The sequence below is a fragment of the Microtus pennsylvanicus genome, chromosome 12 (assembly GCF_037038515.1).
Source record: "Microtus pennsylvanicus isolate mMicPen1 chromosome 12, mMicPen1.hap1, whole genome shotgun sequence".
Lineage (NCBI taxonomy): Eukaryota > Metazoa > Chordata > Mammalia > Rodentia > Cricetidae > Microtus > Microtus pennsylvanicus.
Window position 1 is genome coordinate 37,130,472 of NC_134590.1, and position 14,282 is coordinate 37,144,753.

The 14,282-nt window shown below is 46.0% G+C and overlaps 1 protein-coding gene across 4 annotated transcripts in view; it reads right to left on the reverse strand.

The window, feature by feature from the left end:
- The window catches only part of Pgcka1 (PDCD10 and GCKIII kinases associated 1), an 80,863-nt gene that overhangs the window by 13,112 nt on the left and 53,469 nt on the right, over nt 1-14,282 (reverse strand). For 3 of the 4 annotated variants that reach the window (XM_075943477.1, XM_075943472.1, XM_075943471.1), the window contains exon 2: nt 5,637-5,687. The exons of the other annotated variant lie outside the window; for it this stretch is intronic. The gene's annotated coding sequence lies outside the window, so the exon portion shown is untranslated. The remainder of the gene's footprint in view (nt 1-5,636; nt 5,688-14,282) is intronic. 4 annotated transcript variants of the gene reach the window in all.

Below are 14,282 nucleotides of genomic sequence, written 5' to 3' on the forward strand. Positions count from 1 at the left end.
CGTATCATTGTCTAAGGAAAATGGGCTACATGAACAAATAACAGCCTTTCGACACTTGCTGGTCTTGGGTTCTGAAAGAACGAGGGTCATGTGATGTACAGGGCACTCTTGCTGAGTGCCTTACTGTAGGGCAGGTCACAGGGGTGAAGAAGTCAGGGGTGGAGCGAGGGGCGGAGCGGGGGGCGGAGCAAGGGGTGGAGCGAGGGGTGGAGCCAGGGTGGCTACAGCGGGCTTTACTTTTGTACTCATCTCTACTGATCTCTTTCCTTTCCCATCCCAGGCTGCTTGTCCCATAATGTCACTTCAGGACAGGTTCCCTCTTCATTCCAACCTCCTCCAACCTGCTTTAGTAGATACCCCAAACTTTCCCCCAGAGAAAGTATAAGGGACATAGGACCTTCATACCATGCTTAGAGATCTTTGGGAACCCTCAATATCACCAACAGATGTGAGTGACATTAGTGGAAAAGTTTAGGTGTCCCTTCCATCTGCCAGGGTGCAGAAGGCATTCTGCTGCTGGTACAGGTGTTGGGCCCCCTTATTAGTGAGGATGGTTTTCACTAGGCACAGGAAGGCCTCTGTGAGGCTCCAACTCAATTGCCTAAGATAAATACCTACAACTCTTAGTGGGTGATACAAATTTCCCACTGGCCTTGATGGAAGAGCTGTCCCTTGGTATCCATGGGGAATGGTTCTCAAATCCCTGCTTGCTTCAGCCCTTTCCATGAAATGGTGCAGTATTTACATATGCCCCCACACATCCTCCCATATCATTTATTCTTTAGGTGGTGGCCTTGCTTTTAGCTTTTTCAGTCTCTTGATGATCTATAACATCTATCACAATATGAATGCTTTGTAGAGTTATTACTCTGTATTATTTAGGGAAGGATGAACACATTTCCACACGTTCACTCCAGATGCAACCATTAGAGGTGTGACTGATAGCTTACAGTCTGCATCAACAGCCACGTGACAGGTTACAGTCTGTATCAACAGCCACGTGACAGGTTACAGTCTGTATCAACAGCCACATAATAGCTTTTCCTAAATACTTTCCAGCAGCAGCAGGTGGCAGAATCTATAGCTGCAAACCTTACAGACACAAAGAGTCAACTGCATCTGTTGAAGTGATACAGAGAGCTCTGATAGACAGTGTAGCTAATCACCACCGCATATACCACCATCAACTTTCTTTGGTGATATTAGATGCTTCCCCAAATTTCTGCTACTTGGATAGAACTCTGTTGCTTAGAAGAACCCAGAGGTGATGACATCCAAACTAAGTATGTTTAGAGAGAATCACGGTGGCATAGCAATAATAACCCAGCTTTAGGTGGACCCAGGCTATGACCCCTCAATGATATTCCATTTTTGGGACCAAAGACTGGTGCACCCTGAAGAGTTTTCAGAAAAGAGTTTTCTTGAGGTGATTTTTAAAATCTTAAAGAAGATCCCCCCCATTTAACATGTATAGTTCAAATAGGATTCTATATTATATTATATTATATTATATTATATTATATTATATTATATTATATTATTTAGTTTTAGAGTCATGGTTCATGTAGCCAAGACTGATCTTGAACTCAAGACATTCCTGTTTTAGACTCCAAAGTGCTAGTTTATAGGCAAATGCCACTTACTGGCTTCTGGTCTAAGTCACAGAAGAAGCCCAGCATGACCAGTCTTTGCAGCATGTCTGCTTTGTTTGATCCATCTGGGATCCCCTTTTATTTTTTTATGACCAATTTTTTCTTCTTAGGCTGTTTGACCAGAGGGCTGGTCAAAGTACACATAAAATCATATAGGGAGCTATGGTAAAAGTAAATAGATTTGATCATTGTCTCTGGTTCCTGGCACAGAGCTTCAAAAGCTCCTGGAACTTCCTGAGTCCTAGGGGCCTCTTGACAAAAGGGACCCTGCTGTCCACATTTGAGTTTATGATGCTGAGTTTACCCTACTGAAGCTGGGTTCCCTGGGTAGCCTCGGGATATTACCATCACCACAGCACCAAGTAGAGGTTTTGGTTATTTCAGTATCATCCATTTATCTCTCTCTTTGTTTCTCTGTTCCTTCTCTCTCTTGCTCTTCTCTGTCTGTATGTCTGTCTGTCTGTCTCTCTTGTGTGTGTGTATGTGTACGTTGGTGCTGATGGTAGATACTGAAAATAAGATAGAGATTGAACTCTACAAACCCCACAGAGAGTGTATAAATGTCCCTGTGTGCTGAGAGGGTGGTGCTCCTCAACTCCATAGGGCAGAAGTCTCTGCCCTTGTGACCATCTTAGACCTTGCCTTTGTTCTGCATCACCTGACTTCTCATCCAATTCTCTAAATATCCTTTGTAACAAGCCAGCAAATATATCCTATTAATTACTCTCAGTACTGTGAGCCATTCAAACAAACTATTGAGTCCAAGGAGGGCACCTTGAAAACCCTGATTTATGACTGCTTGGCCACATGTTCAGGGTCCAGGTTTGTAACCAGCATGTGAAGTGGTGGAGGTAGGGGGACAGCCTTGTGGCCTTGGTCCTTAATTTCTGGAATCTGGTGCTACCTCAGGGCAGCTAGGGCAAAAAGTTGGTTGGATTGTGTTACACCTAGCTGGCACGCAGAAGTGGAGAACTTGATGTGCACAACTTGCACAATTACTCCAGAAGTGAGGTGCTCTGGGAGTGACTGCAGTGCCGGGTTACAGGCACGTGCTACCAGGCCTGGCTCTCTCTTGGGCCCATTCCTTCCAGCCATGGCTATTTCTTATGCCCTGTTCTAAGACAATATCATATTTCTGTCAATACCCAGATTACAGTACTGTTTCCTAGTCGGTCTCCACATCTGTTCATGTCCCCCACATTAGCCACACAGTCCTAAGATCCTTTTAGACCACAGACCTGAACAGTTATCATCACTGCTCCACCTGGAACCTTCCCAGAGATGCCCAATGCCTCAGAATTTTTTAATAAATTAATTTATTTACAATGCATACAGTGTTCTATATGAACGCAGGCCAGAAGAGGGCACCAGATCTCATTACAGATGGCTGGGAGTCACTGTGTGGTTGCTGGGAATTGAACTCAGGACCCCTGGAAGAGCAGCCAAGTGCTCTTAACTGCTGAGCCATCTCTGCAGCCCCTGCCTCAGGCTATTTAATATCATGCAATAGGGAAGATGACAGTAGAAACACCAAGTTTACACAGCACTTCTTACACACCAGCTGCTAACTGACATTTTATAGCTATCCTTCATCCTCATTTCTTGTGGTCTACAGTTTTGAATGCTGCTCCCTTGACAGGATTTATTAATAACTCAAACACCAGTGCTCAGATGATGCTGTGTGGCAGCCACACATGGGCTCGTGCAGAGCGGCAAAAAGGAGACTCATCTGTCTCTAGCGCAGCTCACACGGGATAGTTTTCCGTCTCCTTGATTGACTTATTATTCTGCATAAGCGCATTCTCTGCTGTCCATTTTGTGTCCCATTTTTGTTTGTTTTGCTGTTCAAAGGCCCCAAGCACAGCACCAAGGTGCTGTCCGGTGGTGCTAAGTTAAGGAAGGCTGCAGTGTGCATCTCGGAGGAAATGATCCAACAGATAAGTCTCATCCTGGAGTGAGCTACAGTGCTGCTAGCCTCAAATCAGCCTAAAAGGTGAATTAGTAACATTTTCAAATAAGGTGACTTGAAAGAGAAACATAAAACAAGGCCGTGTGTACCAACGAGCCGCTGAAAATGGGATGGGATGGGACAGCGACCTGCTAGCGGTGGTTTGGAATCCACCAAGGTCCTGTTTACAGCGACTTACAGAGAAATCTCGCAACTGTAGTGAGCTGTAAGCACTGACTGTAATGACTCACTTGAAGCCAGGAGCCTTGTAGAGTAAAGGACGCTCACAGACCTTCATGATCCTCTAGGGCACCACTGCCTGTCTCTTTGCCTGGCCATACAGCTCCCTTCACGTCTTTCCTAATCTCATCTTTGGCTGTTTCCTTTGCTCTTTCATCTTACCTCCCTATTATCATATTTGCATATGACCTTCCCAGTGCATTTTTTTCAGCCTAAACTTAAATAGATTTATTTTATTGGCTATTAGATGAGAGTTCTATACAGCTAGAAACAAACAGAAGCAGTTACACGACACCTTTGAGCATGAGAAATCTGCTGTACTAAGAGACGATGGCCTCATTATTTAGAACCATCAGTTGATGGAAAGGTCAGGATGTAGCCATGAAAGGGGATTGAAATGTAGATGAAATGAGGTCCCTGCACACACTCGGGCATTGAGTGATGCAGAGTGGCTACGGGGCCAGGTCCTCACACTCTCAGACTGAGTGGCAGTAAGAATAGACAGGCTGATGGTATGAATCTGAAAGGATGAAAGAACTCTGCGGAGACGGGACAGCATGATGGTCTAGAACTTTCCAGAAGGAGCAAGGATAATGGCTACACTGTGGCTGGGATACATGGAGTAGGGCGTAACAGGCTGGTTGCCTGGAGCTGAAATGGAGGATATGGTCCCGCAAGTTAGCTGGTACAGGGAGGAGAAGTCAGAAATAAACGGAAAGAAATGCAATTGGTTGCTTCGGTCATTTCCGTGACAAATACCCAGCGGGTTATTTAAAAGGAGGTAGGATTTATTGTGACTTAGTTTTCTAGCCTCAGTCCAGGGTTAGCTGATCCACTGTTCTGGGCATGAGGTCAGGCAGAAGGTCATGGTTGTGGGAACATATGCCCAAAAGCAGCCAGGCCACAGAGAGAGTCAGGAAGATGCCACTGCAAGGTGGAATCCCCAAGGACACGCCCCGAGTGAGCTACTTCCTCCTGCCAGGTGTTTCCTCCTAAAATGTCCAGCACCTCCTCAATACCTCGACCCGGTTGGGTGGATACCAAGCCTCCGACACATAACCCCGAGGGATGTATTTCATATTCAAACCGTAACAGGAGGTATAACGGTAACCCAGGACCTGGCTCCTCACCTGACGGATACACCGGAGTCTCCTGAGGGCTGGGCATTGTGGGTAGCTTCTGAAGCCCTAAGTAAGATGGATTCCTAACAAATTCCTAGAGGGCTGAGCCTACAGTCCTGTGAAGACACTTAGAGCCAGTGTGCGGGGGAGGGGAGTGAACGGCACTGGAGATGTCCCAACCTCTTTGGGCAAGTGGGAATCTCTCACTGTGAAGATCTGGTTGGTTTGCTGTCCGTGCCACACACATTTTTAATTCTCTTCCCAACAATAAAAGTAGAAAATAATCACGAGGAGCTGCAGAGGGAGCTGGCAAGATGGTTTAGCAGGGCAGTGCCATTGCCAAGACTTAGGGCCTGAGTTCAAGGCCCCAGTCAAGCCTCTTGTGGCAGAAGAAGAGAACCGATTCCTATAAGCTGTCTTTTGATTTCCACACAGGCACATGTGCACACACACATATAAAACCAAATAAAAATTTAAAAATGTTCAAACAACAAAATAGCAACAAAAAGCTTTAAATCACATAATCGAACTGAAAGCTGAATGAGCCCAAAAGAAGCCGACTTGGGGACTCGCTCTGTCCACTGACTTCAATGTTACACGAAACAAAAGAGAATTAATGAAAAATGTCAAGGGCAGACCCCCCCACCGCGCATGAAATGGAAAACGCCAGCTTACCTGCTGGGGAGCTGGGGTCCATTAGGCTTCTACGGTGTCTAACTTCTCTTCCTGCAACAACAACAAAGCAGAAAACTGAGGGATACTTGTTGCCTCATCTTCACAGCAGGCTGCACAGGGAGATGACAGAATATGGCTTTTCCCGAAGGGCAAAGGGCAACGATGTTGCCCTAGGGTTTCTGGCCTGGAATAACCCAGGCAGGCAAGAGATCCGGGGTTTGTTAGGCCTGACTTGGCAGCCCAGCTCCGGGCACTTAGCAATCAATCAACAATTAACTAACATCTCAGTGTTCCCATTCATAAAATGAGATTGTAATGAGATTTAAATGGCATAACATGTAAGCTGTTCACCACACACTGGGCATGTTGGACTTGTTAGCGCTATGGACTATATCTGAACATCTGAAGGCTTGTGTTCCCTTCAGAATTCAGATGCTGAAACAATCCCAGCATCAAAAAGGTGGGGCCTTTGGGAAGCCAGGGGACATGAGGGCAGGGTCCTGACAAAGAGGCCCTAGAGAGCTCCCTTGGCCTTCACCAAGCAAGATCACCATAAAAAGATAGCTATCTAGGACATAGGGACTTAGCAGAAACCAGTCTGCTAGAGCCTTGATCTTATACTTCCCAGCCTCCAGAACTGTGAGAAAGATTATTTCTGTTGTTTACAAACTCCCAGTCCAGGGTGTTTTGTTAGTAGCTTAGACATATTAACATACTTGTGGGTGGTGCGCATAAACACCGCTTAGCAATATGCTTCCGCTCTGATGGACATAGTGTCAACTAAGGAAGGAAGGAGGAAGGAAGGAGAGAGAAAGATGAGAAAGATAGATAGAGAGAGGGAGAGAGGGAGGGAAGGAGAGAGGGAGAAAGAGAGAGAGAGAGAGAGAGAGAGAGAGAGAGAGAGAGAGAGAGAGAGAGGGAGAAAGAGAAGAATTAAATTAAATGAATTTGCTCCTTGGGGATGTATCAAGCAATGCTTCAACTAGTAAAAGTATAAACATTTAATAAAATACATAATTTAGAAAATATCTTTACTTATAGTGAAAATGGTGTATAGAATTTAGAAGGCAAAGAAACGTTCAGATTTTCACTTCTCTATTTAGTAAACTACTTCACTATATACAGACACAGTTTAGGACTTGTAACCAACAAGATAATGAACTCTAACCTACCATCTAACACCAGATGGTTACACACATTCAGTGGTTCGAGTTCATATTTTGTTAGCCATGTCCTTTTTGTCAGTATCTATTATTGTTATATAGTAGTTTCCTAAAAATTAAAAACATTAATTGAATATCCCTCAGCATCCGATTGTTCTTAACTTTTACTACACTTTTAATTATTTATCACGAGCATTCCGAGTACATTCTGTCCTTTTTGGTAAGGACAGCGTGAGTAAGGTAAAGTGTATGCCTTCAGGGAGCAATCCATCTATCCTGGGAGAGCAAGGCGGCAAGAAAGCTTACACACAACTTCAACGGTCTGTAGTGCATAAATAACACCGGCTATATCCTGGAGACTCAGCACTGAGAGACGGTACCACAGGGCTGCTCTGAGATGCTGACATTCTGAGTCAGGAATGCGGGCAACTGGTGATGGCCAGTTAGGACAGGAAGGCCTGTAGGCAGACCTGACAAAGAGGAAGCAAGGGGTGCTGTTTACTTAGCCAACAAAGAATTCTGAGCTCCTGCTTTGTGTCAAGGTACCAGGAAGCTGTGGTAAATGCTGTGTGGCTTGAGCTACAGAGTGACAACCTTCTGGGAGGGGGAATGAGCTTTCTGGATTCTTGATGTTTATTTATTTATTTATTTATTTATTTATTTTTCGATTTTTTTTAAAATTTCATTTTACATTCCATCCACAGTTCTACCCCGCCACCCTTCTCCTTCTCCCCCCACCCCTGCCTCTCCCCCAGCCCTTCCCATCCACTCCTCCCAAGGGGTAAGGACTCCCATAGGGAGTCCACAAAGTCTGGCACATTAAGGTGGGACAGGACCCAGCCCCTCCTCCCTGCACTGGTGCTGAGCATGGCTTCCCACCATAGGGAACTGGCTCCAGCAAACTAGGTCCTGCACCAGGGAGAGATCCTGGTCCTACTGCCAGGGCCCCTTGGACAGTCCAAGCCTCACCACTGCCTCCTGCATATGGAGAGCCTAGTTTGGTCCCACAGAGGCTCCACAGCTGTGGGTCTAGAGTTCCTGAGTTTCTATAAGCTTGGTTCAGCAGATTTCTCCATCATGATCTTGACATCCCTTGCTCATATATTTCATCCTACCCCTCCCTCTCTTCGATTGAATTCCCAGAGCTCGGCCTGGTGCTTGGTTGTGGATCTCTGTATCTGGTTCTGACAGTCGCTGGATGAAGGCTCTATGATGACAGCTGGGGTATTCACTAATGTGATTACAGGGGAAGGTCAGTTCGGGCTCTCTCTCCACTATTGCTAGGAGTCTTAGTTGGGGTCATCTTTGTGGATTCTTGGGAATTTCCTTAGCCCCTGGTTTCTCTCCCTAACCTCATCTATCCTATCCTCTCCTCTCCTCTCCTCTCCTCTCCTCTCCTCTCCTCTCCTCTCCTCTCCTCTCCTCTCCTCTCCTCTCCTCTCCTCTCCTCTCCTCTCCTCTCCTCTCCTCTCCTCTCTCTCTCGCTCTCTCTCTCTCTCTCTCTCTCTCAAGATCTCTCTCTCTCTCTCAAGATCTCTCTCTCTCTCTCTCTCTCTCTCTCTCAAGATCTCTCTCTCTCTCTCTCTCTCTCAAGATCTCTCTCTCTCTCTCTCTCTCTCTCTCTCTCTCAAGATCTCTCTTTCATTGCTCTCCCACTCCATCCTTCTCCCAAAGAGCCAATCAGTAAAGAGCCTGGAGGGGTCAAGGGTTTTCACTTGGGCAGGTCTGCAGCGCTCCATGGAGAAAGACTGGAAGAAGGAAGGCAGTTCTACATGGATAGACTGAAAAGTTTGGGGCCAAAGACGCAGAAGGAGCAATGGGAATGTTTGAGAGAGGAGGCCCCAGCAAGGGCTCAGTGCTGAGGCCCCAGCCTTATTTCCTGGTGTGGTATCTCAGAGGAACTGATGATGTCATGTTTCTGCTTTGAAAAAGATACTGAACTATCTGTTAAAGGCTACTCTTCAACGTCCACAGCTTTGCAGGGAGACATTACTGAGTCAAGCAGGTGCTAAGAACTAAAATCATGAAAGGTCAATAGGTCACTCTCCTCCACCCACCACTGGGCACGTCACATGGTGGGTAGACGGATATTACAACCAGAGACAGAGCTTCATGGGAAACAACTGGAGGCAGGCAATTAGAGTGACAGGTACGTGTGCAGCTGAGCCAAGGATAGACCCCCTGAGAGAGCAGCCAAGGCTAGACCCCCTGAGAGAGCAGCAAAGGATAGACCCCCCCGAGAGAGCAGCCAAGGATAGACCCCCTGAGAGAGCAGCCAAGGATAGACCCCCGAGAGAGCAGTGTTTAAACTACAAGGGCTGGAGAGACAGCTCAGCTGTTGGAAAGCTTGCTGCTCTTCCAGAAGACCTGAGCTGCGTTCCCTGCACCCACATTGGGCAACTCTCTATGGCCTAGACTCTGGCTCTAGGTGACCCGTCTGATGCCCTCTTTGGACTTCCAGGATCCAATACATGGGTGGTATCTGTCTTGTCCGGCATAGTTTTCATCAAGCCCCTCCTGGGCAGGGGTCCTTGAGTGACTCGGTGCTGCCTGTCGTTACAACCCTCAGTTATGCCTCCAAGGCTCCCCGTTCTGCAACACTCACGGCTTTCCCCTATAATCTCTGAAACTCTGCGCAATTCTATTTCCAGCCAGCAGGGTGGGTTTCAAAGGCTTTCAAGCCTTTATGCATATTATCTCCTTCGGGGCCTCCTTGCCCATCAATACTCTGAACAATTCCCGTTGTGCTTCAAGACATAAAGCTTACAATCAAAACATAAATAAGCGTGAGGCCTGGTGCTGTAAGACAGATGACTGGCAAAGTGCTGTTCACCTGTTGGAATGTTCCAGAGCTGCACAGTCCTGTATTGGTAACTGCTGGCCCCGTGTAGCTCTTAATTTACATCACTGAGAATTAGGTACAGTCAGATGCTTGGTTCCTCAGTGGCACTACCCAGCCACACTGCATGTGCTGTGTGTGGGTAGATGCTAACATATCAGCTAATGGAGAAAGAGGACGTGGAGCGTTCTACTGGCTAGAGCTCTTTAGTGATCTTCTCCTCAGCACATTCAAGGACATTAAACCCCTAGAGGCATCAAGTCCCTTGTCTGTTGGTAAACAGTTTTGTATTGCCTCAGCCACTGCCCACGGAATAGACTCTGTACTCTGTCTGCTGTTTAGTTCCCAGGTGGAGCCACGTCTGAGCTGAGAACTCAGCGAGTCCATGGTTGGACTCCGGGCGGACGTCTGGCAAATGTGGCTAGTGGCTCACATCTTTGCAAAGGTGTTTTCATTTGGAAAGACGGGGTTAGCCCCACAGCCGGAATGTTCTGAACTGGAATCTTAGCATCACCCCTTACGAGCTGTGTTGCCTGGAGCAGATCTCTCAACCTCTATGCCTCTGCTCGGCTCCTTCATTTGAGGTTTGCACGTTGCGGCAACTCAGGACTGGCAGGTGATAGGTACAGATATGGCAGCTGCCATTCCCATTGCCACTTCCTGCCCACATGCATTGAGGAGGTTGGTCTCCAGGCGGCCCTCTTATGGAAGCAGGCTGGCAATCCTTACCTCTCCTGTTCATCACTACTGAATTTTCTGGCTTTTTCCTGCAAGGGGTTGTCATTATCAGAGAGCTCAAGTACCTGTCACAGGAAGAGGAATTTCTGCTCCAAGAAGGGTGAAGGAGACAGGTGGTGGTGGTGCATGCCTTTTGTCCCAGCACTCAGGAGGCAGAGGCAGGAGGATCTCTGTGAGCTCGAGTCCAGCCTGGTCTACAGATTGAGTTCCAGGACAGCCAGAGATGTTACACAGAGAAACCCTGTCTCTAAAAAACCACTTCCCCTAAAAAGAGTGAGAGAGAGAGAGAGAAGAGAGAGAGAAGAAAGAGAGAGAAAGAAGAAAGAGAAGAGAGAGAGGAGAGAGAGAGAGGAGAGGAGAGAGAGAGAAAAAGAAGAAAGAGAAGAGAGAGAGAAGAGGAGAGAGAGAGAAGAGGAGAGAGAGAGAAGAGGAGAGAGAGAGACAGACAGAGAGAGAGAGAGAGAGAGAGAGAAAGAAAGAGAGAGAGAGAAAGAGAGAGAGAGAAAGAGAGAGATAGGAAAGAAGAGTGAAGGAAGAGGTGCTAACATTACTAGAGAACACACATACATGTCAGGGACATGACAGGCTCACGCATAGGTAGTTAACAGTCATTCCACAGACCGTCCCCCGTGAGGCCTGAGGAGAGTGGAAGGACGAGAGAACGGTATGTGGAGAAGGTTTGTGGGTGACGTCGAGGAAGCTGGGTAGGATTCAAAGTTAGAAGATGGGCTCAGGTTAGATCAGGACAGCCTTGAATGCCAAGCCTCAAGACTGGCAGTCTATAACTGGTGGCCCCATGCTGGCTTCCCTGGTGGGCATGACAGAGGGGAATTGAGCCAGCCATGACTTAATTGTAGATTGGTTTTGGCCTCAGTTTTTATCACAGCCTTTTTTCTTCTGTTCTCTTCACGAGAGGGAAACCGGTTTCTTTCCAAAAGGCATTACACTCTGGACATGATAAGCCTGAGCTGGCACCCGGCGCTTTTCCTTGTAATTGGCAAACACATTCAGGTTGGGCCTCTGTTTTCCTTTGATGGCCTCCCACCCCCAACCCTAAGCAAGGCCAGTATCTGAACAGAAAGAAAAGATCTCACGCAGAGCTCCTTTCTCCCAACAAGCTTTGCAACATCTTCCTTGGATACGGTTCAGCTGGGGGCCTTCCCTGTATTCCAAGAGGAATTCCTGGTCCTCACAGAGGGGTCTTTGTTGTAGGGGGTTATGAGAAGCTAACCGCTTGCTTAGCACAAGGAAGTATCTTTTCCTTGTGTGAAGCCACGATCAAAGAGGCCCGTGAGTGAAAGCCGGGGAACAAAGCCGTGATTTACATCTAGACCAGCTACAGTGGAAAGGGCGGATCGGCTCAGCATGGAGCCTGACTTTTACTCAACTCCTGGTGGAGTTCACTTTCTAAGGTGTATTTATTTTTAACTTGTGTGCGTGAGTGTTTGCCTGTGTGTGTGTTTGCACACCACGTGTGCACGATGCCTAGAGAAGCTAGAAGTCGAGCCAGCTACCCTGGAGCTGGAGGTGTGGATGCTTCTGAGTGGCCATGTGGGTGAGAACCAAATCTCGGTCCTCTACAAGAGCAGCAAGTACTCTTTAACTGCTGAGCCAGCCCTGATGGATATTAAAATTTAGTACTTAGTATTTGTATAATTGGATTTTCTGTCGTGTTTTCCTGTGTCCATGTGTGTGGTGTGAGTGTCTGTGTGTTTGTGTATGCACATGTGTGAATGTACGTGCGTGTACGCATGAGTGTGGAGGCTAGAGGTTTATATCAGCATCCTTTCCTACCATCCTCCACTTCTCCCTGTAGCAGAGCTTCCTGATTAGCTAGGCTGGGCAGCCCCAGAGCACCGGGGATTTTTGCCTCCTTATTCCTATGGCTTCCTCCAGTGACAAATACACACACACACACACACACACACACACACACACACCTAGGTTTTTTAAGCACAAAATCTTCTGTTCACAAACATCTCAGATCTTGTTAAAAGTCTTAAAGAATTTGTTTGAGTTACATGGCAAAACCTGCTTCAAAAACCAAAAATAATATATGTATATATTTATAGATATAATCAATATGCATGTAAAATAGATACATATACACACACATACACTCTATGCATAATAAACACACAGAGTTTGGGGAAAAAAGGTTAACCTTAGTCATAGCAAGCTAAACTTGTGTTATGTGCTCAATTTTCTCTCTCTGGTGTGTCAGCTAAGTTTTATGAAGCTATAACCAAAATCTCCGAGAGAACAAGCATAGAGAAGAATGCTGTATTTTGACTCATAATTTCAGGCGCTTCAGTCTCTGGGGCTTGGTCAGAGCATCATGTTTGCAGCTGCATAGAGTAGAGGCTGATCTACTCATAATAAACAGAAAGTGAGGAAGGGAGCAAGAATAACCTTAAAAGACACCCCCTGCCTCCTCTCTCCTCTGTGTGACCTACTTCTTCCAACTAGACCCTACCACCTAAAGTTCCCAGAATCTCTCAAATACTGCCACTACCTAGGGACCAAGCATTTAGCCCATGAGCCTGTGAGGGGAAATTTCATGTTCAAATTATAGCATATGATATATTTTTAGGTCCAATTGAAGGTCAATTTTGTATAATATATAAGTAACTTCATGTCCTACCCTCCTCGTGCAACATGGTCTTCTTCCATGGCAATCTATGATGTCTGCAATGAATATTATAAGCAGCTACAAACTATTCCAAGGGTGACCCCAGCCAGTTCACTAATCATTCTTCTTTAGAGCCTGGCCTTTTGGACACTATCTATTGTCGGTAACATTCTTGCACTTTTCAAGTTCAAGATAGTCATTAGGGCTATCAATACTATATGTACTTGATGCTTGCTGTTTCTCCACCCTTCCCCCCAAGACATGAAAGTCAAAGAACAATTTCGGAAGAAGAATCTTGGGAATGGGAGAGGGACAAGGAAGGGTAAGACTATGTCTATGCAAATATGATCAAAGTACATTATGCATATATATGAAAATGTCATAATAAAACCCACTATACATAATTAGTATATGCTAACACAACATAAAAAGTTTTCCATTTCTGTATGGATCAGCTATCTCATCTTAGATACCCTGTCAGGGAAGCACATATACAAACAAACAAACAAATATCCCACACTGCACACCCTCAAAGAGCAAAATCTCCAGAGGTCAAAACTTTGTTAAAGTTGCCCTTTTAGCATCATTTGTGATGAGTTAGGTAAAATGGCTGTCCTGCTAAAGAGCCTGACATAACCTCAATATTTAAAGCCTGAAAACAAAACCCTTCTGTCTAACCACCAGTAGGAAAATGTGCACTGTAAGAACTCTGTCTGGCAAGCTAGCTACTTTCCAAAGGGAACAAGAGCTTTGCATGCAAGGTTTGTCTCCATTAGAAGCCTGCACATCCTTGATCAAATACAACTTACTCAGGTATTATTTTTATCCCTTCCTCTTAAGAATTCAACTCCCAGGGAAGGAAAACACTTTCCCAGAAAATACTGCATGAATTCCTGGCTGGTTATCTCTCCACTCATCTCTTCTCCTCCCCTCTCCTCATTTTTCTTCCCCCCCCTCCACTCCATTCCCCACTTTCATTTAATAACAAATTCTAGATTTTCATGCGTACAAACTGGGAAGGAGGGAAATCCTCAGAGTTTTGCTGCTCCAAGAACATTTGCTTATTTCTACGGGAGAAGCAACCAACAGCCCCACCTTCTGAGTGTGGAATGTGACACGGAAACAGCTTATGGGAACCGTTTAAAATGAATTAAAGTAGACAAATAACTCAGCCTATAAAAACAAGCTCTGCAACCCGCAGATCACAAGGGCACCTCCAGAAAGTAGCGCAGGGTGTAAGCAAACCAAATCTAGGAACTGATAAGATCTTCCTT